The following is a 22638-nucleotide window of genomic DNA, read 5'->3' on the forward strand; positions in this document are numbered from 1 at the left end:
GAATTAAAAAAAAACTTACTTTTTACTCTAGTGGTAGTTATTGTAATTATTGCCTGCACCCCTTTTTGCTGCCCCTTGATTATTTAGTATTATTGCCTGCACTCCTTTTTGCTGCCTCTTGATTATTTAGTATTATTGCCTGCACCCCTTTTTGCTGCCCCTTGATTATTTAGTATTATTGCCTGCACCCCTTTTTGCTGCCCCTTGATTATTTAGTATTATTGCCTGCACCCCTTTTTGCTGCCCCTTGATTATTTAGTATTATTGCCTGCACCCCTTTTTGCTGCCCCTTGATTATTTAGTATTTTTGTAACGTTATTAGTGTTTTCCACCATGAAGACTGACGCAAAGTATTTATTTAACACCTCATGTTATTTCCGCGATTCCCATTATTATTTCCCCAGTCACATTTTCTAAAGGGCCTTTGTTCACTTTGGCCTCTCTCTTCCTTTTATATATTTAAAGAAGGCCCTTGCTGCCTGCTTCTATGTTATTGCTAGTTTACCTGTACTGTTTATCTCCTTCCTCTTTATTTATTTTTTGGTCATCTTTTGTTGGTTTTAAAACTTTCCCTACTTTCGCTCAGCATCAATTTTTGCCACATTGCGTGTTTTTTCTTTTCAGTTTAATGCTATCCTCCCGTGTTTTCCCATAGTTGATTTATCCCCTCCTGAAGCCGAATTTCTCACTGGGATATATCTTGGTTTTGAGTTATGAACTATTGTGCATTGCTGATGAATCTGCTAAAACCCATTTCCCAGGGCACTCCAGCCAACTTGCCACCGTTCCTTTATAATTACTCTGATTTAAGCTTAACACAGTTGTTTCTGACCCACGTTTCTCACTCTCAAACTGAAATGCTGATTCTACCAAGTTATGATCACTGTTTCCTAGAGATCTTTTACTCTCAGACTGTTTATTAAACCTGCTTCATTACACATTACCAGATGCAAAATAGCCTGATCCCTGGTTGGATCTACAACACATCTACGACCCACGCAAACACGGGGAGAATGTGCAAACTCCACACGGACAGTGACCCGGGGCTGGGATTGAACCTATTGATTTTCCTAGTTCATATGAAGATTAGTCCTCCCTGATTAATGAACTGCCTTTTTTACATGCCCTCATTATCTCCTGATTAATTCTCTTTCCTACAGTATAGCTACTGTTTTGGTGCCTATTGAAGACTCCCACCTCTGTCTTCTTCCCTTGCTATTCCTTACCTTCACAGATATGGATTCTACATCTTCTGATCCAAGATCACTTTTTGCTATCGTACTTATTTCATCTCGTGTGTGTTGTGTGTTGTGTGTTGTGTGTGTGTGTTATGAAGGAAGACAGCCAAGGGAGGGCACGCATAAGGGACAGGGGGGGAACCCGAGGGAAGCACAAAACGAAACATCGTCCCTCCAGCTCTGTCCTTCCCCCATTCGGGGTCATCGGGAACGCCTCGCTCTTGCCCAGCTTGCGTTTGTAGCGCGAAAAGGTTCCAAACTTTTCCAGGAGCTGCATGACTGCTTTCAGGCCTTTCTGTGGGTCCAGGACGTACAGGAGCAGGTTATCCACATAGAGTGAGACTCTGTGCTCTCTGCCTCCTCTTCGGATGTCCTACCAGCTTTTTGCATCTCGCAGAGCGATTACTAATGATTCGATTGCCAGGGTGAACAAGAGCAGGGACTGTGGGCATCCCTGCCGTGTGCCTCTGTGCAGCTGGAAGTATTCCGAACTGGTGGTGTTAATCTGAACACTCGCCTTGGGGGTGTTGTACAGGAGTTTCACAGAGGAGGTGAACCCTGTTCCTAGCCCAAGCCACTCCAGTACCTCGATGAGGTTCTTCCATTCGACTCTGTCGAAGACCTTTTCTGCTCCCGGGACACGATCACCTCTGGTGTTCTCTTCCCGGGGGGGGGGTCATTAATACATTTAGCAGCCGCCTGATGTTTGCAGTTGCTGCCTAACCATGACAAAGCCCATCTGGTCCTCTGCGACCAGCTCTGGAATGCAAATATCCAGTCTCTTGGCCAGGACTTTGGCGAGTATCTTCGCGTCTACATTAAGTAGCAAAATGAGTCTATATGATCCACATTCCGTCAGGTCCTTGTCTTTTTTGGGTATCAGCGATATTGTGGCCTGTGTTAGTGTTGGAGGCTGGCTGCCCCTTGCTAGCGAGTCTGAAAATATGTTCTGTAGGTGTGGGCCAGCGCTGGTGCGAATTTCTTATAGAAGTCCGCCGGGCACCTGTCAGGTCCTGGCACCTTACCCACCTGCATGGAGCGGATACTGTCCATGATCTCTCCCAGTCCTATTGGTGCTTCCAGCTCTCCCCGCCAATCATCCCCCTTGACTGGCATGTCCAGTCCATCGAGGAACCGTTTAATCAGGTAGAAGGTCTCAAACGTTTGGGTGACCTCTTTTGGGTCGGTTACCAGTCTGCCTCTGCTGTTCTTCACCTGGGCTATCTCCGCCGTGGCGCTCTGCTTTCACAGCTGGTGAACCAGTAGACAGCCAGCCTTTCCCCCGTGCTCATAGAAGGTCCCCCATGTCTGGTGGAGTTGGTGCACTGCTTTCCTGGTGGATAGCTGGTTCAAGTCCATTTGTAGCATTTTCCTCTCCGCCAGAGCTCTATGGTCGGGGCCTCGGAGTATTTCCTATCGACCTCTGGAATGGAGTCAATCAGTTGTTGCCTGACTACCCTCTCTTCCTTATCTCTTTGTGCCTTGTAGGCTATAATCTCTTCTCTAATTACCGCCTTTCAGTGACTTCCAGAGCGTGGAAGGTGAGACTTCCCTATTTCGGTTATTTGTAACGTATTCGCCTATGGCTTGTGATATTTCTTGGTCGAAGCCATTATTGGCCAGCAGGTCTGGGTCCAGCCTCCACGTGGAGCGCTGGGCACGGCCGATCTCCAACCTCACATTTCCTTCCCCCCCCGATGGGGAGACACCTGATGTGCATTTGCTCAGCATTATCGTCACCATTACAAACAAGTCAGCTTTTCAGTTACCTTCCTCGCTCTACTCGCTTGCCCCCCCCCTTTTTTTTCTCCTTTACTTTTCTTCTCTTTCTCTCGGGAGGAGGTTGGTGAGCTTGGTCTTCCTGGTCTAGCTGGCTGCCTTGATCTGAGCTCCGCACTGGCCTGGCTTGGCCCCTGCTTGAACTTGCCTTGAACCCGCCACAGTCCTCGGGCCCCAAACGCCACGACCGATTTTTCTACTGAGGATTTCCAATTTTGTTTTTTAAAGTTTCCCTTTGATTGGGCAGATAAGGCCAAAGTGCCGGAGCCGCCCTAGATGCGGCCGCTACTCCGCACCGCAAGTCCAAGTGACCCTGTTTCATGTTCGGTGGTCTGCTGCAATTTGTTCCGACTTCACCTTTCATGCTGTTTCTCTCTTTTTGTTGCCTGGTTCAGTACATGGCGCGCATTCCCTTGTTGTAGGACTCTTACCCCGTCGAGTTAAAACATTTTTTGGGACCAATTCCCATTGCCGACAGGGCGGAAAGAGCCTAAACTGCGAACTCCGGCAGGAACTCCGAGGCGTGCAACCGCTCCATTACATGCTGCACCTGAAGTCCCAGCTTTCACATTCCTACATTGTCGACCGTTATAATCTATTTTTACACGTTTCAATTTTTGGATAGCTCTTTGCTGGTTCCTGTAAAACTCCCAATTCCTCGGATCTGCTACTATTCTTTTCGACATTGTTTTTAAAAATTCATTTTCGGGATGTGGGCGTTGCTAGTTAGTTCAGCATTTATTGCCCATCCCTAGTTTCCCTTCAGAAGATGGTAGTGAGCTGCCTTCTTGAACCGCTGCAGTCCTTGAGGTGTAGGTACACCCCCTGTGCTGTCAGGGAGGGAGTTCCAGGATGTTGCCCCAGTGACAGTGAAGGAATGGTGAAGGGTGGTGAGTGACTTGGAGGGGAACCTCCAGGTGGTGCGGTTCCCAAGTATCTGCTGCTCTTGTCCTAGATGGTAGTGGTCGTGTGTTTGGAAGGTGCTGTCTAAGGAACCTTGGTGAGTTACTACAGTGCATCTTGTAGATGGTGCACACGGCTGCCGCTGTTCACTGGTGGTGGAGGGTTTGAATGTTTGTGGAAGGGGAACAATCAAGCGGGGCTGCTTTGTCCTGGATGGTGTTGAGCTTCTTGAGTGTTGTTGGAGCTGCGCTCATCCAGGCAAGTGGGGAGTATTCCATCACACTCCTGACTTAGTAGATCATAGATCATAGAATTTACAGTGCAGAAGAAGATCATTCGGCCCATCGAGTCTGCACTGGCTCTTGGAAAGAGCACCCTACCCAAGCCCATACCTCCACCCTATCCCCATAACCCAGTAACCCCACTCAACACTAAGGGCATTTTGGACACTAAGGGCAATTTAGCATGGCCAATCCACCTAGCCTGCACATCTTTGGACTGTGGGAGGAAACCGGAGCACCCGGAGGAAACCCACGCGCACACGGGGAGAATGTGCAGACTCCACACAGACAGTGGCCCAAGCCGGGAATCGAACTTGGGACCCCGGAGCTGTGAAGCAATTGTGCTATCCACTATGCTACCGTGACTTGTGCCGTGTAGATGGTGGACAGGCTTTGGGAGGTCAGGAGGGAGTTACTCGCTGTGGATTCCAGCCTTTGACCTGCTCTGGTAGCCATAGTATTATTCTGTCTAGCCCAGTTCAGTTTCTGATCAATGGTAACCCCCAAGATGTTGATTGTGGGGGATTCAGCGATGGTAATGCCGTTGAATGTCAAGGGGTGGTAGTTAGATCCTCCCTTGTTGGAGATGCTCATTGCCCGGCACTTATGTGGCGCGAATGTAACTTGCCACTTGTCAGCCCCAAGCCTAGATATTGTCCAGGTCTTGCTGCATTTGGACATGGACTGCTTCATTATCTGAGGAGTTGCAAATGGTGCTGAACATTGTGCAGTCATCCGCAAACATCCCCACTTCTGACCTTATGATGGGAGGGAGGTCATTGATGAAGCAGCTGAAGATGGTTGGGCTGAGGACACGACCCTGAGAAACTCCTGCAGTGATGTCCTGGAGCTGAGATGATTGACCTCCAACCACCACAACCATCTTCCCTTTTCCGGGTATGACTCCAGCCAGCGGAGAGTTTTCCCGCTGATTCCCACTGACTTCAGTTTAGCTCCTTGATGCCATACTCGGCCAAATGCTGCCTTGATGCTGAGGGCATTCACTCTCACCTCACCTCTGGCATTCAGCTCTTTTGTCCATGTTTGAACCAAGGCTGTAATGAGGTCAGGAGCTGAGTGACCCTGACGGAACCCAAACTGAGTGTCCGTGAGCAGGTTATTGCTGAGTAAATGCTGCTTGATAACAGTTTAAAAAAAAATGTTTTATTGGAATTTTTTGAAAAATATATATCAACGAAACAATAATAACAATAACAATGATAGTAATAAACACCCCCCGGCACCCGTAACAACGCATATAACAAACCCCCCCACCCCCCCACCCCCCCAATCCCAATAAACAGCAAAATAAATTAACAATAAGCAAATTAACTTAAACACTATCCCCCTAAAACGCCCCCCCCCCCTTCCCCCCCCTCCCCCCCAGGTTGCTGCTGCTGCTGACCTAGTACCCTATCGTTGAGCCAGAAAGTCAAGGAAAGGCTGCCACCTCCTAAAGAACCCTTGTACCGACCCCCTCAGGGCGACTTTGACCCTCTCCAGCTGAATGAATCCCGCCATGTCATTAATCCAGGTCTCCATGCTCGGAGGTCTCGCATCTTTCCACTGCAGCAAGATCCTCCGCCGGGCTACTAGGGACGCAAAGGCCAAGACATCGGCCTCTTTCGCCTCGTGCACTCCCGGCTCCACCCCAACACCAAATATCGCGAGTCCCCAGCCTGGCTCGACCCTGGATCCTACCACCCTCGACACCGTCCTCGCCACCCCCTTCCAGAACTTCTCCAGTGCCGGGCATGCCCAGAACATATGGGCGTGGTTCGCTGGACTCCCCGAACACCTGACGCACCTGTCTTCGCCCCCAAATAACCTATTCATCCTAGATCCGGGCATGTGGTGCAGCACCTTGAACTGGATGAGACTAAGCCTCGCACATGAAGAGGAGGAGTTCACCCTCTCCAGGGCGTCCGCCCATGTCCCCTCCTCAATCTGCTCCCCCAGCTCCACCTCCCACTTAGCCTTCAGCTCCTCTACCGACGCCTCCCCCACCTCCTGCATTACCTGGTAGATGTCAGACACCTTCCCATCCCTGACCCACACCCCCGAAAGCACCCGATCCCTTACCCCCCACGGGGGCAGCAAAGGGAACCCCTCCACCTGTCGCCTAGCAAACGCCTTGACCTGAAGGTACCTGAACATATTCCCCGGGGGGAGCTCAAACTTCTCCAACAGTTCACCAAGGCTTGCGAACCTCCCATCGATAAACAGGTCTCCCAACTTCCTAATGCCCGCCCTGTGCCACCCCAGGAACCCGCCATCCACGTTCCCTGGGACAAACCGGTGGTTTCCCCGCAGCGGGGCCACTTCCGAGCCGCGCCCCCCCCCCCGTGTCGCCTCCACTGCCCCCAAATTTTGAGGGTAGCCGCCACCACCGGGCTCGTAGTGTACCTCGCTGGAGGGAGCGGCAGCGGCGCCGTTACCAGTGCCTTCAGGCTCGTGCCTCCACAGAACGCCATCTCCATCCGTTTCCATGCTGCCCCCTCCCCATCCATTACCCACTTACGTATCATCGAGACGTTAGCCGCCCAATAGTACCCAGAGAGGTTGGGCAGCGCCAGCCCCCCTCTGTCCCTGCCCCGCTCCAAAAAGACCCTCCTTACCCTCGGAGTCCCGTGTGCCCAAACAAATCCCAGAATGCTGCTGTTCACCCTCCTAAAAAAGGCCCTCGGAACGAAAATGGGGAGGCACTGAAACAAAAACAAAAACCTCGGGAGCACCGTCATTTTAACGGACTGTACTCTACCCGCCAACGACAACGGCAGCATATCCCACCTTTTAAATTCCTCCTCCATCTGCTCCACTAACCTAGTAAAATTGAGCTTGTGCAGAGTCCCCCAGCTCCTAGCCACCTGAACCCCCAGGTACCTAAAACTCCTCACTGCCCTCTTTAGCGGGAGCCTACCAATCCCCTCCTCCTGATCTCCCGGGTGTACGACAAACAGCTCACTCTTGCCCAGGTTCAATCTATATCCCGAGAAACTCCCGAACGCAGCAAAAATCTCCATCACCTCCGGCATTCCCCCCCCCCCCCCGGTCTGCTACAGCAAGTCGTCCGCATACAGCGACACTCGGTGCTCCTCCCCACCTCGCACCAAACCCCTCCACCTCCTCGACTCCCTGAGAGCCATGGCAAGAGGCTCAATTGCCAGCGCAAAAAGCAAGGGGGACAGGGAACACCCCTGCCTCGTCCCACGGTGGAGCCTGAAGTACTCGGACTTCCTCCCATTTGTCGCTACACTCGCCATCGGGGCCTCGCACAGCAACCTCACCCTTTTAATAAACCCCATGCCAAACCCGAACCTCTCCAACATCTCCCACAAGTACCCCCACTCAACCCTGTCAAAGGCCTTCTCCGCATCCAATGCCACCACAATCTCCGCCTCTCCTTCTGCTGCCGGCATCATTATCACATTTAGCAGCCTTCGCACGTTAGTGTTCAGCTGCCTCCCCTTCACAAAACCCGTCTGATCTTCATGTACCACCCCCGGCACCCAGTCCTCTATTCTAGTGGTCAAGATCTTCGCCAGCAACTTGGCGTCTACATTCAGCAGTGAAATCGGCCTGTATGAAACGCACTGCAAGGGGTCCTTATCACGCTTCAGGATCAGGGAGATTAGCGCCCGAGACATCGTCGGGGGCAGAACACCCCCCTCCCATGCCTCGTTGAAGGTCCTAACCAACAGGGGGCCCAGCAGGTCCGCATATTTCTTATAAAATTCAACCTGGAACCCATCCGGTCCCGGCGCCTTCCCCGACTGCATGTGGCCAATCCCACTGACCAGCTCCTCCAACTCGATCGGCGCCCCCAGTCCCTCCACCTGCTCCTCCTGCACCCTTGGAAATCGGAGCCTGTCCAAAAAACTCTCCATTCCCCCTCCCACCCGCCGGCGGCTCCGACCCGTACAGTTCCCTATAGAAATCCCTGAAGACCTCATTGACCTCTGCACCCTGCCGCACCACATTCCCCCCACTATCCTTCACTCCACCAATCTCCCTAGCCGCGTCCCGCTTACGAAGCTGGTGCGCCAGCATCCTGCTCGCCATCTCTCCATACTCATAGACCGCTCCCTGCGCCTTCTTCCACTGTGTCTCCGCCTTTCTGGTGGTCAATAAATCAAACTTGGCCTGCAAGCTACGCCGCTCCCCCAGCAATCCCTCCTCCGGGGCCTCCGCGTACCTCCTATCCACACTCAACAGCTCCTCCACCAGTCACTACTCCCTCTCCCTCCTCTTCCCCCCTCTCCCTATGGGCTCGGATGGAGATCAGCTCCCCCCTAATCACTGCCTTCAGAGCCTCCCACACCATCCCCACCTGGACCTCCCCAGTATCATTGACCTTGAGGTACCTCCCGATACATCCCCGAACCCTCCTACACACCACCTCATCAGCCAACAACCCCACGTCCAGACGCCAAAGCGGGCGCTGGTCCCGCACCTCCCCGATCTCCAGGTCCACCCAATGCGGAGCATGGTCCGAAATCGCAATAGCCGAATACTCGGCCTCCTCCACCCTCGGGACCAGTCCCCCTACTCAAAACAAAGAAATCAATGCGGAATAAACCCTGTGCACATGGGAGAAGAAAAAGAGTACTCCCGAGCCCTCGGCCTCCCGAACCTCCAGGGATCCACTCCTCCCATCTGGTCCATAAACCCCCTCAACACCTTGAACTAGAACGATCCAGTAGGGGATCCAGCACCGTATTGAAGCCCCCCCCCCCCAACCTCCAGGCCAGGAATGCGGCCCAACATACGCCTCATGAAACCAGCATCATCCCAATTTGGGGCGTACACATTAACCAAGACCACCCTCTCCCCCTGCAGCTCACCGCTCACCATCACATATCTGCCGCCACTATCAGCCACCACCTCAGACGCCTCAAACGCCACCCTCTTCCCTACCAGGATCGCCACCCCCCCCGGTTCTTCGTGTCTAGCCCTGAGTGGAAAACCTGCCCCACCCACCCCTTCCTCAGACGGACCTGGTCCGCCACCTTCAGGTGGGTCTCCTGGAGCATAGCCACGTCCGCCTTCAGCCCCTTCAGATGCGAAAACACCCAGGCCTGCTTAACCGGCCCATTCAACCCCCTCACGTTCCATGTAATCAGCCGGATCAGGGGGCGCCCCGCCCCCCTCCCTCGTCGACTAGCCATAGCCCATCGACTGCTCGCCCCTGGCCAGCACCCATTCGGCCCGTTTCCCACGGCGATAGAACCGCACCCCAACCCCCCCCCCCCGACCCGCACCAACTCCTCCCTGGCCAATCCAGCAGCAACCCGGTATCTCCCCCCCCCCCCCCAAAAAGGCTAGGACCCCTCCTAGCCGCGACTCTCCCTCCACTGTACTCCCGTGAGCCAGCTGACTTCTGCTGACCCCGGCAGCTCCCGCTCTAACTCCGACCCCTCCCGATATGAGGTCCCCCCTCCGCCCCTGCATCAGCTCCTTGGCACCGCTTCAGCGCGGGAAACCCGGTCTAATAACCACGCCCCTCACCACCAGCTCCACCCCCTTGTCCCGCAGCACGGGAAACCAGAGAAAAGCCCGCGCTTTCACACTGCCCCCACCCCACCCCCCCCAACGCAGCTCCCAAACCGCAGTCCCAACCCAACCACCAACTCCGTACAAACAAAGACACATATCAACCACAAACCCCAGTACCCTCAGAACACAAAACCATAACCCACATTGTCCGAAAGCGAGAGAAAAAACAGAAACAAACAGAATAACCCGCTACAGCATAAACAATGATACAGAAATAGAAAAACTCCCACAGCCCCCAATCTCTAGTTCGAGTCCAGCTTTTCAGCCTGCACAAAGGCCCACGCTTCCTCCGGGGACTCGAAGTAGTGATGCTGGTCCTTGTAGGTGACCCACAGGCGTGCAGGCGGCAACATGCCGAACTTCACCTGCTTTCCATGGAGCACCGCCTTCGTCCGGTTAAACCCGGCTCTCCGCTTGGCCACCTCCGCACTCCAGTCCTGGTAGATACGCACTACCGAATTCTCCCACTTGCTGCTCCTCACCTTCTTGGCCCATCGGAGAACACACTCCCGGTCACTGAACCGATGGAACCGCACCAGCACCGCCCGCGGGGGTTCATTCTCCTTAGGCCACCTGGCCAGTACTCTGTGGGCCCCCTCCAGCTCCAGGGACAGATGGAAGGATCCTGCCCCCACCAGCGAGTTCAACATCACGGCCACATAGGTCAGCAGGTCCGACCCCTCCAGCCCCTCCTCGAGGCCCAGGATCTGCAGGTTCTTCCTCCGTGACCGAAGCTCCATCTCCTCGAAGTGATCTTGCCACTTTTTATGAAGCGCCTCGTGTATCTCCACCTTCCCCACGAGGGCCGAAACCACCTCCTCGTGCTCAGAGGCCTGCTGCTGCAACTCAAGTATCGCTGCACCCTGGGCTGTCTTGGTCTCCAGCAGCTTACTCGTCGTCACCTTCAGGGATTCCAACAACTCCCCTTTCAGCTCCGTGAAATAGCGCAGGAGGGCCGCCTGCTGCTCCTCAGCCCACTGCCTCCACTCCTCAGGGGCTCCACCGGCCGCCATTTTGTCCACCTTCCCCCGCTTTTCCAGGGGAGCTGCTGCTGCTTTTCTCCTCGCCCCACTCCGGGTCCGCACCATAAATCCCGGGGGGTTTTGCTCCAGACCCCTTTATCCACCGGGAATCATTGAATCAGCGCTGTTTGGGGCCCTTAAAAGAGCCCACAAGTCCTCTTAAAGCGGGAGCTGCCGAACGTGCGGCTTAGCTCTGCATAGCCGCAATCAGAAGTCCCGCTTGATAGCACTGTTGATTACTCCTTCCATCACTTTGCTGATGATGGAGAGTAGACTGATAGTGTGGTGATTGGTTGGGTTGGATTTGACCTGTTTCTCGTCTACAGGACACACCTGGGCAATATTCCACATTGCTGGGTAGATGCCGGTGTTGTCGCTGTACTGGAACAGCTTGGCTAGGGGTGCGGCAAATTCTGGGGCACAAGTCTTCAGTATAGAATCCCTACAGTGCAGAAGGAGGCCATTCGGCCCATTGAGTCTGCACTGACCCTCTGAAAGAGCACCCTACCTAGGCCTAAGACCCCACCCTAACCCCGTAACCCCACCTAGGGACAATTTAGCACGGCCAATCCACCTACCTAACCTGCACATCCTTGGACTGTGGGAGGAAACCGGAGCACCCGGAGGAAACCCACGCACACACGGGGAGAATGTGTAAACTCCACACAGTTACCCGGGGTCGGGATCAAACCCGCTTGTCTGGCACTGTGAGGCAGTAGTGCTAACTACTGTGCCGCAATATTGTCAGGGCCCATAGGCTTTGTAGTATCCATTGCATTCTCCCATTCCTTGATATCACGTGGAGCAGGCATTGTCAAACTCGGGGGGGGGGGGGGGGGGGGGTCACGGGTGGGTATCGGGAGGATCACGGAGTCGTCCGTAGCAGTGCTCCAGATCGCGCAAATCCGCGCGCAACAGCCGCAGCAGCCGGCTCTTAGCTATGCCGGCTACAAGCGGCTTTCACAAAGGCCACGACCATATAAAAAAAATTTGGCCGCACTGCGAATGCATGTCCGATCATCGGTGCGCATGCGTACCAATGATCGGCCACGTTTCTTTTTATACGGTTGCAGCCTTTTTTTTTACAAGTTCGGGGAGGCAAAGGGACCATTGGGGCCAAAGTGACCTAAAAACATTTCCTCCATTTTTGTCAGGAACAAACAAGGTAATGGTGGGTTGCGCAGGTCAGCCGGATTGGGTCCCGAAGGTCGGCCGGCGTGGGCCGCGAAGCTCGGCCGGCGTGGGCCGCGAAGGTCGGCCGGCGTGGGCCGCGAAGCTCGGCCGGCGTGGGCCGCGAAGGTCGGCCGGCGTGGGCCGCGAAGGTCGGCCGGCGTGGGCCGCGAAGGTCGGCCGGCGTGGGTCGCGAAGGTCGGCCGGCGTGGGTCGCGAAGGTCGGCCGGCGTGGGTCGCGAAGGTCGGCCGGCGTGGGTCGCGAAGGTCGGCCGGCGTGGGTCGCGAAGGTCGGCCGGCGTGGGTCGCGAAGGTCGGCCGGCGTGGGTCGCGAAGGTCGGCCGGCGTGGGTCGCGAAGGTCAGCCGGATTGGGTCCCGAAAGTCGGCCGGCGTGGATCGTTCAGGTCGGCCGGCGGGGGTCGTTCAGGTCGGCCGGCGTGGGTCGCGAAGGTCGGCCGGCATGGGTCGTTCAGGTCGGCCGGCGTGGGCCGCGAAGGTCGGCCGGCGTGGGCCGCGAAGGTCGGCCGGCGTGGGCCGCGAAGGTCGGCCGGCGCGGGTCGCGAAGGTCGGCCGGGTTGGGTCGCGAAGGTCGGCCGGGTTGGGTCGCGAAGGTCGGCCGGCGTGGGTCGCGAAGGTCGGCCGGCGTGGGTCGGGAAGGTCGGCCGGGTTGGGTCGGGAAGGTCGGCCGGGTTGGGTCGCGAAGGTCGGCCGGCGCGGGTCGCGAAGGTCGGCCGGCGCGGGTCGCGAAGGTCGGCCGGGTTGGGTCCCGAAGGTCGGCCGGGTTGGGTCGGGAAGGTCGGCCGGGTTGGGTCGCGAAGGTCGGCCGGCGTGGGCCGTGAAGGGTCGGCCGGGTAGGGTCCCGAAGGTCGGCCGGGTAGGGTCCCGAAGGTCGGCCGGCGCGGGTCGCGAAGGTCGGCCGGCGCGGGTCGCGAAGGTCGGCCGGCGCGGGTCGCGAAGGTCGGCCGGCGCGGGTCGCGAAGGTCGGCCGGCGCGGGTCGCGAAGGTCGGCCGGCGCGGGTCGCGAAGGTCGGCCGGCGCGGGTCGCGAAGGTCGGCCGGCGCGGGTCGCGAAGGTCGGCCGGCGCGGGTCGCGAAGGTCGGCCGGCGCGGGTCGCGAAGGTCGGCCGGCGCGGGTCGCGAAGGTCGGCCGCGCGGGTCGCGAAGGTCCGGGCCACGCGGGTCGCGAAGGTCCGGGCCACGCGGGTCGCGAAGGTCCGGCCCACGCGGGTCGCGAAGGTCCGGGCCACGCGGGTCGCGAAGGTCCGGCCCACGCGGGTCGCGAAGGTCGGGCCACGCGGGTCGCGAAGGTCCGGGCCACGCGGGTCGCGAAGGTCGGCCGGCGCGGGTCGCGAAGTTCGGCCGGCGCGGGCCGCGAAGTTCGGCCGGCGCGGGCCGCGAAGGTCGGCCGGCGCGGGCCGCGAAGGTCGGCCGGCGCGGGCCGCGAAGGTCGGCCGGCGCGGGCCGCGAAGGTCGGCCGGCGCGGGCCCCGAAGGTCGGCCGGCGCGGGCCCCGAAGGTCGGCCGGCGCGGGCCCCGAAGGTCGGCCGGCGGGGGCCCCCGAAGGTCGGCCGGCGGGGGCCCCGAAGGTCGGCCGGCGGGGGCCCCGAAGGTCGGCCGGCGGGGGTCGGGAAGGTCGGCCGGGTTGGTAGAAATGGTTCCCCGGAAAAAAGTTTGGAAAACACTGACGTGGAGTGAATTGTATTGGCTGAAGACTGACAGCTGTGATGCTGGGGACTTTTGGAGAAGACCGAGATAGATCATCCTTTCAGCACTTCTGGCTGAAGATTGCTGCAGATGCTTCAGCGTTGTCTTTTGCACAGATGTGCATCATTGAGGATGGGGATACTTCTTGTTTCATTCCTTTTCCATGTTTTTGTAGCAGTTGAATACACTAAGTGGCTTGCTGGGCCATTTCAGAGGGCATTTAAGAATCATCCACATTGCTGTGGGTCTGGAGTCAGATATAGACCAGGCCAGGACGGCAGATTTCCTTCCGTAAAGGACATTTATGAACCAGAGGGGTTTTACGACAATCGACAATGGTTTCGTGGTCATCATTAGACTTTAAATTACAGATATTTTATTGAGTTTAAAATTCCACCACCTGCTGTGGTGGGATTCGAACCCGGATCGCCAGGTCATTACCCTGGATCTCGGGCAGCACGGTGGCGCAAGTGTTTAGCACGGTTGCCTCACGGCGCCGAGGTTCAGGTTCGATCCCGGCTCTGGGTCACTGTCCCTGTGGAGTTTGCACGTTCTCCCCGTGTCTGTGTGCGTTTCACCCCCACAACCCAAAGATGTGCAGGGTAGGTGGATTGGCCACGCTAAATTGCCCCTTAATTGGAAAAAATGCATTGGATACTCTAAATTTAAAAAACATTATCCTGGGTCTCCAGATCACTGCCACAATGCCGCTGCCTCCCCAATCTTTTTTTAAAAGTTAGTGTACCCAATTCATTTTTTCCAATTAAGGAGCAATTTAGCGTGGCCAATCCACCTGCCCTGCACATCTTTGGGTTGTGGGGGTGAAACCCACGCAGACACGGGGAGAATGTGCAAACTCCTCACGGTCAGTGACCCAGAGCCGGGATTCGAACCTGGGACCTCGGTGCTGTGAGGCACCAGTGCTAACCACTGTGCCACCTCCCCGCTCATACTATGCTTAACCTCCTTCGTAAGCCATGCATGGATCTTTGTCGCTCAGTTTTTGTTTGGTTTAAAGGTAGTTTTCCTCCACTCTTTGCTGATGCACTCTTGTGTTTGTATGTTCTATCTCTTCCTGTCATACTGTTGTTACCTTTACCCATATCGCTAACTTATACTGTTGCCCGTCTTCCAAATCTTCCCTTACCTGAACCCTTCCCCCAACTATTTAGTTTGAAGCCCTCTCTGCAGTCCTAGATATATATGTGGCCAGGGCACGTCTGACATTGCAGATCATCCAGGACAGGATGTCAGCCAAGCATTGAGACAGCCCAGGCAGTGGGGGCCTTGAGAGGGATGGCGACGAGGTAGAGTTGGTGTCATCAGCATACATTTGTGATCTGATTAGTGACTGTGAATACTGCCATTCACAGCAAACATGTTAGTGTGAAAGAGGCCAATGGTAGATCTCTGGGCCGTTTGTAAACAATAAAACAAACAAGTTCCTAGGATTTTAACCAATGGTAGACAAAAGGGCCAGGGTGTGATGATGAATCAGTCAAAAACTAGTTCCACTTGAAGAACAATATACACTGAGCATGTTGCTACAGTGAACAGCAGAGTAGCTAAATTGATACCTAGGGTTAAGACACCTGATCTGTTTGAAGAGGCGAGGCCAGCCGAGAATGTTCACATATTGGGAAAGATAGCTTGTGGAAGATCAAGCTGGCTTTTGCAAGATTCCTGAGGTCATCAGTACTGAGCCTCCAGAAGTTGATTGGTATAACCACAAAACCTTAATTGAGGGGCATGAATCAGAATAGGGAAGGGGAACAGACAGTTATTTATCATGCGCGGTGGTGAAACCATACAATAGACTGCCCAGGGAGACAGGAGAGTTAGCTGAGAGGCGACTGGGTCAATCTCCTGCAAGGTAAAAGTTTAAGGGAAAAGGAGAGGATTGGCAGGGATTGAGAGATGGATGAGGGAGGCAAAGAGAAGGAAAGGGTCAGGGAAACGATTGGAAGAGAGGAGGAGGATCAAGGGGAAGCGGGGAAGAGAAGCCATTGGGGGACAGATGGTGAGGGGGGTACAGGGATGTAGAGGGGGGGGGATGGGAGAGTTGGTGAGGGAGGATGAAGAGGATGGGTAGAGGGGGCAGGGGAGAGAGAGGTGAGGGGAAAGAGGGAGAGGGGTGGAGAAGGAGGGTGGGAGAAGGCGAAGGAGAGAGTGAACATTATGGTATTATTTAAACTTCGTCTGGTCCGATCAACCGCAAGAGTGCTTCCGGTGAGGGTGAATTCCACTGTTCCTTCTCAACTGTGGGAAAACTCTTCAAATGTAAATAACTAAAGTGGCAGAAACCATCAGATCAGTGTGTGTTCAGCAGGAGGGCTATTATTTACTGTATTGTAGGAGGCTGGAATGTGACCTTAATATAACGCCTACTCTCTTCTCCACAGTTGGTACTTGAAAGCCCAACAGATTGCACCAAAAAATGGACGTCCTTACAACCAGCTTGCTATTTTGGCAATTTACACGGTGAGATCCTCAGCTTGATCTTCATTGAAGATTTTACTCTATAGCAGACAGGATGCACTTTGAAGCTTGATTTTTAACCCATTTGTTGAATCATAGCCCCAAAATGTTAACATGTGTTCACTTGTCTTAAACATCTCAAAAGTGTCGTGTTTGCAGTAAATAATTTTCCAGTGAAGAAACTGCGGTTGGATAGGGCTGTACGGCAGCCGTATTAACACAGCAGGATCCCAATAATATCAATAAGGTGAATGATCAGTTTTGGCGGAGAGCTGAATATTGGTCAGGGTACTGGGAGACGTGCCTGCTCTTTAGATTCTGCACCACAGGATTTTTTTTTAAAAGAATATTTTATTCCAAATGCATTCAACAGAAGAACACAAGATTAACATCCAATCAAAGTATGCAGTTTGTTCATTAATTCCCCGCCCCTCGACAAACAGCTGCACAAATATAACCATGACTGGCTTCCACCGTACTCCAAAGCTCTCCTCTGACCCTCTTAAGGCAAATTTGATTTTGTTTCAACCTGGGAAATCAGTACAGATCCCCCACCCATGCAGCGATGCCCGGTGGCATAGCCCACCTCCAATTCAAAAGTACCCGTGGCTGGGCAATCAGAGAGGCAAAGGCCACGACATCGACCCCCATCCCCTCCAGCAGCTCCGGCACCTCCCACACCCCAAAGATCTTCACCAGGGGTCCGGCTTCACCTCCACCCCGACAATCCTCGATAGGTTCCCGACACTGTTTCCCAAAAGTTCTCCAACTCCTCACACCCCCAGAACATATGAGCGTGATTCGTCGGCCCCCTCCCACACTTCTCACACCCGTCTGCTACCCCCAAAAACACCCACTCATTCGAGTCTGAGTCATGTGGACTCTGTGCACCACATTAAATTGTATCAAACTCATTCTTGTGCACGAGGTTGAGTTCACTCACCGCATTACCTCACACCGAAGTCCCTGTCCTATCTCCCTCCCCAACTCCTCCTCCCATTTCCGCTTGATCCTTTTCCCTAATGCCTTGCTCTGTCAACACCCCCCTATATCCCCAATCCTACCATCCTCCCCTCAACACCCCCATATATCCCCAATCCTACCGTCCTCACCTCAACCCCCCCATATATCCCCAATCCTACCATCCTCACCTCAACACCCCCATATATCCCCAATCCTACCATCCTCACCTCAACACCCCCATATATCCCCAATCCTACCGCCCTCACCTCAACACCCCCCTATATCCCCAATCCTACCGTCCTCACCTCAACACCCCCATATATCCCCAATCCTACCATCCTCACCTCAACACCCCCCTATATCCCCAATCCTACCGTCCTCACCTCAATCCCCCCATATATCCCCAATCCTACCATCCTCACCTCAACACCCCCCTATATCCCCAATCCTACCGCCCTCACCTCAACACCCCCCTATATCCCCAATCCTACCGTCCTCACCTCAACACCCCCATATATCCCCAATCCTACCATCCTCCCCTCAACACCCCCCTATATCCCCAATCCTACCGTCCTCACCTCAATCCCCCCATATATCCCCAATCCTACCATCCTCCCCTCAACACCCCCCTATATCCCCAATCCTACCGTCCTCCCCTCAACACCCCCATATATCCCCAATCCTACCATCCTCCCCTCAACACCCCCATATATCCCCAATCCTACCGTCCTCACCTCAACACCCCCATATATCCCCAATCCTACCATCCTCCCCTCAACACCCCCCTATATCCCCAATCCTACCGTCCTCCCCTCAACACCCCCATATATCCCCAATCCTACCATCCTCCCCTCAACACCCCCATATATCCCCAATCCTACCATCCTCACCTCAACACCCCCATATATCCCCAATCCTACCATCCTCCCCTCAACACCCCCATATATCCCCAATCCTACCATCCTCACCTCAACACCCCCCTATATCCCCAATCCTACCGTCCTCACCTCAATCCCCCCATATATCCCCAATCCTACCATCCTCCCCTCAACACCCCCCTATATCCCCAATCCTACCGTCCTCCCCTCAACACCCCCATATATCCACAATCCTACCATTCCCCCCTCAACACCCCCATATATCCCCAATCCTACCATCCTCCCCTCAACACCCCCATATATCCCCAATCCTACCGTCCTCACCTCAACCCCCCCATATATCCCCAATCCTACCATCCTCACCTCAACACCCCCATATATCCCCAATCCTACCATCCTCCCCTCAACACCCCCATATATCCCCAATCCTACCGTCCTCACCTCAACACCCCCATATATCCCCAATCCTACCATCCTCACCTCAACACCCCCATATATCCCCAATCCTACCGTCCTCCCCTCAACACCCCCATATATCCCCAATCCTACCATCCTCACCTCATCTGAGAGCAGCATTTTCTCCAGGAGCGTAAACTCTGGCACCTGAGGGAATGAAGGCAGCTCCTAGTCCCGAACCAGCCAGTACCTAAACTCACTCTTTGCTAACTCAAACCTCTCCCGCAGCTCCTCTAGCCCAGGAAACTTCCGTCCGAACATATGTCCCTAACGCGCCCCAACCCCCCCCTCCTTCCAACGATCCCCAGAATCTCAAACAGATACCACCACTCTACCCGATCAATGGCCTTCTCTGCTTCCATGGACACTATCACCTTCGGCATCCGCCCCCCTGACGGGGTCATAATAATGTTTAGCAACCTCCTAATGTTATTAGAAAGCGACCTCCCCTTCACAAAGGCCATGTGGTCCCCCCATGACTGCATCATACCAATACACTCCATCACCTCCTTTAGCCCTGACAGCTCCTCGAGTGCCTGCCTCTTCCTCCCCCCTCCGTCTCCGGGAAGTCCACCCCATCCAGAAACTGACCCGTATCAGCCTCCTTACCCTGAAGCTCGGCCCTATACAGCCCTTCAGAAAAGGCCTTGAACACTTAATCTATCCTCTCCTGATTCAACACCATGTCCCCCCCCCTGCTACCTGCCAAAGATGAAGTTCCCTCGAAGCTGCCTATCACCGCAGCTGGTGGGTCAATGTATGGCTCACCTTCTCCGCATACTCATACTGCACCCCCCTCACCCGCCGTAGCTGTCCCTTCCAGGCATCAACCAGTCAAACTTCCCCTGCAACTTCTTTCTGCCAACAACTCCTTTGTGGGGGCCACAGAGTACCTCCTATCCACCTCCACTATCTCGTCCAACAGTCGCTGATGTTTCTCCCTCCCCATCCTAGCCTCTGGGCCTTGAATAAAATAATCCTCCCCCCCCCCCCCCCCCCCCCCCCCCCCCCCAGACCATCGCTTTCAAGGCCTCCCAAAACGTGGCTGCCACTACCTCCCCATTCTGATTGAGTTCAACGTAATTCTTAATTGCCACCGTCACCTTCCCACAGAACTCATTATCCACTAAAGCTCCGAATCCAACCTCCACCCCGGGGCCTGACCCGAACAAAGTCTCACTAGGCACAAGTCAGGAGTGTAATGGAATAATCTCCACTTGTCTGGATGAATGCAGCTCCAACAACACTCAAGAGGTTTGACACAATTGAGGCGGCAAGGTAGCACAGTGGTGAGCATTACTGCCACACAGCACCAGGGTCCCGGGTTCAATTCTGGCCTTGGGTGACTGTGTGGGGTTTGCACATTCTCCCTGTGTCTGCGTGGGTTTCCTCCGGTTTCCTCCCACAGTCCAAAGATATGCAGTTAGGTGGATTTGCCGTGCTAAATTGCCCCTAGTGCCAAAGGTTAGGTGGGGTTATGGCAATGGGGCAGGAGATTGGGCCGAGGTAGGGTCATCTTTTGGAGGGTCGGTGCAGACTCAATGGGTTGAATGCCCTCTTTCTGCATTGTAGTGATTCTATGATTCTGTGACCATCCAGGACAAAGCAGCCGCTTGATTGCTCCTCCTTCCACAAACGTTTAGTCCCTTCACCACCGACGCACAGTGGCTGCCGTGACAACACAACCCCCCCCCCCCCCCCCCCCCCCCCCCCCCCCCCCCCCCCCCCCGTTGTTGCTGCTGCTGACCTTTGTTTTTACCGTTCTGCCAGGAGATCTAGGAATGGTTGCCATCTCCTGAAAAGCCCCTGCACTGACCCCCTTAGGGCAAATTTCACCCTCTCCAATTTAATAAACCCCGCCATATCGTTGACCCAGGCCTCCACGCTTGGGGGCCTCGCATCCTTCCACTGAAGAAGAATCCTCCGCCGGGCTACTAGGGACGCAAAGGCCAGCACACCGGCCTCTTTCGCCTCCTGCACTCCCGGCTCCACCCCAACCCCAAATATTGCGAGTCCCCAGCCTGGATTGGCCCATCCTACCACCCTCGATACCGTCCTTGCTATACCCTTCCAAAATTCCCCCAGCGCTGGGCATGCCCAGAACATGTGGACATGGTTTGCTGGGCTCCCTGAGCATCTAGTACACCTGTCCTCGGTCCCAAAAAACTGGCTCATCCTTGTGCCGGTCATATGAGCCCTATGCAGCACCTTAAACTGTATGAGGCTAAGCCTCGTACACGAAGAGGAGGAGTTCACCCTTTCTAGGGCATCCGCCCACGTCCCCTCCTCAATCTCCTCACCCAGCTCCTCCTCCCATTTATCTTTCAGCTCCTCCACCGAGGCCTCGTCTACCTCCTGCATCACCTGGTACACTTCCGAGATCCTCCCCTCTCCAGCCCATACCCCCGAGAGCACCCTGTCCTGGACCCCACGCGGCGGCAGCAGGGGGAACCCCGCCACCTGACAAACGCCCTTACTTGCATGTACCTAAAGGTGTTCCCCGGGGGGAGCCTGAACTTCCCTTCCAGCTCACCCAGGCTCGCAAACTTCCCGTCTATGAACAGGTCCCCCAGCCTTCTGACACCTGCCCTGTGCCAACTCAGGAACCCGCCATCGATTCTCCCCGGAACAAACCGGTGGTTCCCCCGTATCGGGGACCCCATCGAGGCCCCAACTCCCCCCTGTGCCGCCTCCATTGCCCCCAAATCTTGAGGGTAGCTGCCACCACCGGGCTCGTGGTATACCTCGTCGGAGGAGCGGCAGCGGCGCCGTTGCAAGCGCTTCCAGGCTGTACCCACACAGGATGCCATCTCCAGCCTCTTCCATGCCGCCCCCTCCCTGTCCATTACCCACTTACGCACCATCGCTGCGTTGGCAGCCCAATAATACCCACAGAGGTTGGGCAACGCCAGCCCCCCCCATCCCTGCCCCGCTCCAAGAACACCCGTCTCACCCTTGGAGTCCCGTGTGCCCACACAAACCCCGTAATGCTCCTGTTAACCCGCCTGAAAAAAGCCTTGGGGATAAGGATGGGGAGGCACTGGAACAGGAACAGAAACCTCGGGAGCACCGTCATCTTGACTGACTGCACCCTACCCGCCAAAGACAGCGGCAGCATGTCCCACCTCTTAAACTCCTCCTCCATTTGCTCCCCCAGCCTTGGTGAGGTTTAGCTTATGCAAGGCCCCCCAGCCCCTGGCCACCTGAACCCCCAAGTACCTGAAGCTCCTCTCCGCCCTTTCAGCACCATCTTCTTAAGGGAAACTCTGGCTGGGCAATAAATGCTGGCCTAGCCAGCGATGCCCACATTCCGCAACATGAATTTAAAAAAAAAACAATTTTGAAGTGTCAGTTTAGATTGTGTGCCTAATATCTGAATGAGATTTGAGCTCACAACTTTCTGCCTTGTGGGAGAGTGCGCGCATCATGGCTGCCTTTCCACCGTTTGGAGTCTGTATTGGTCCTGTCTTAGCTCTGGCTTCACTGTTCTGGAATAATAGAGTGAATTGGATTCTATGGATCTTTGTAGGTATGGGGCTTGTAGCTGGTTCAGTGCTGCAGTGACCAGCAGGTGGCATCATGGCTGCATTACTGTCAGGGTTTTGAAATTAAGTCTTAGTGGCCCATTGCACTGGAGAACTGTTTAACTGTTCTTCTGCTTTAGAAAGCAGCCGTTTTGAAAAGTGAATGTTGAGTTCACTGTCAGTTGGTTCCATTCATAATGTTGGGGAAACAATTGAATATCTTTCCAAAATCGTTGTCTGCACAATTGTCTTCCTTTCCCGAAGGCTGACTCTTGCCAGGGTTCTGAGACACTGAGTGTTAATATGCTGCCCGACCATGGCTGCATTCACAGTTGAGCAAAGGTGGTGAATGGAGTAAATATTCCAAAAGACATCAGTTCAGGTGACCAGCATAGCTCCCTGTTAAGACTTCATAAATAACATAAAACATACTGCAAAGATGCGGCCATTTGGCCCAAAAATGCAAAGCTGGCGTTTGTGTTGCATTTACACCGCCCCCCATTTTGTTGGACTGTATAAACACAGCAACTGGCTAAGCATTAAAAGTAAACACTAGAATGCTAAACAGCACCATCAGAACTCCAGCTAAAACCCAGTGTCCTGATTGACGGTGAGCACTGCTGACTCACGGCGCCAAGGTCCCAGGTTTGATCCTGGCCCCGGATCACTGTCAGTGTGGAGTTTGCA

The 22638-nt window shown here is 54.8% G+C and overlaps 1 protein-coding gene across 4 annotated transcripts in view; it reads left to right on the forward strand.

The window, feature by feature from the left end:
* Positions 1 to 22638, forward strand: part of smg6 (SMG6 nonsense mediated mRNA decay factor) — a 619962-nt gene that overhangs the window by 54523 nt on the left and 542801 nt on the right. The window contains exon 1 of one of the 4 annotated variants that reach the window (XM_038814768.1): positions 16032 to 16133. The exons of the other annotated variants lie outside the window; for them this stretch is intronic. The gene's annotated coding sequence lies outside the window, so the exon portion shown is untranslated. Of the gene's footprint in view, positions 1 to 16031; positions 16134 to 22638 lie in introns of those variants that run through there. 4 annotated transcript variants of the gene reach the window in all.

This window comes from Scyliorhinus canicula, chromosome 12 (genome assembly GCF_902713615.1).
Source record: "Scyliorhinus canicula chromosome 12, sScyCan1.1, whole genome shotgun sequence".
NCBI classification, from domain to species: domain Eukaryota; kingdom Metazoa; phylum Chordata; class Chondrichthyes; order Carcharhiniformes; family Scyliorhinidae; genus Scyliorhinus; species Scyliorhinus canicula.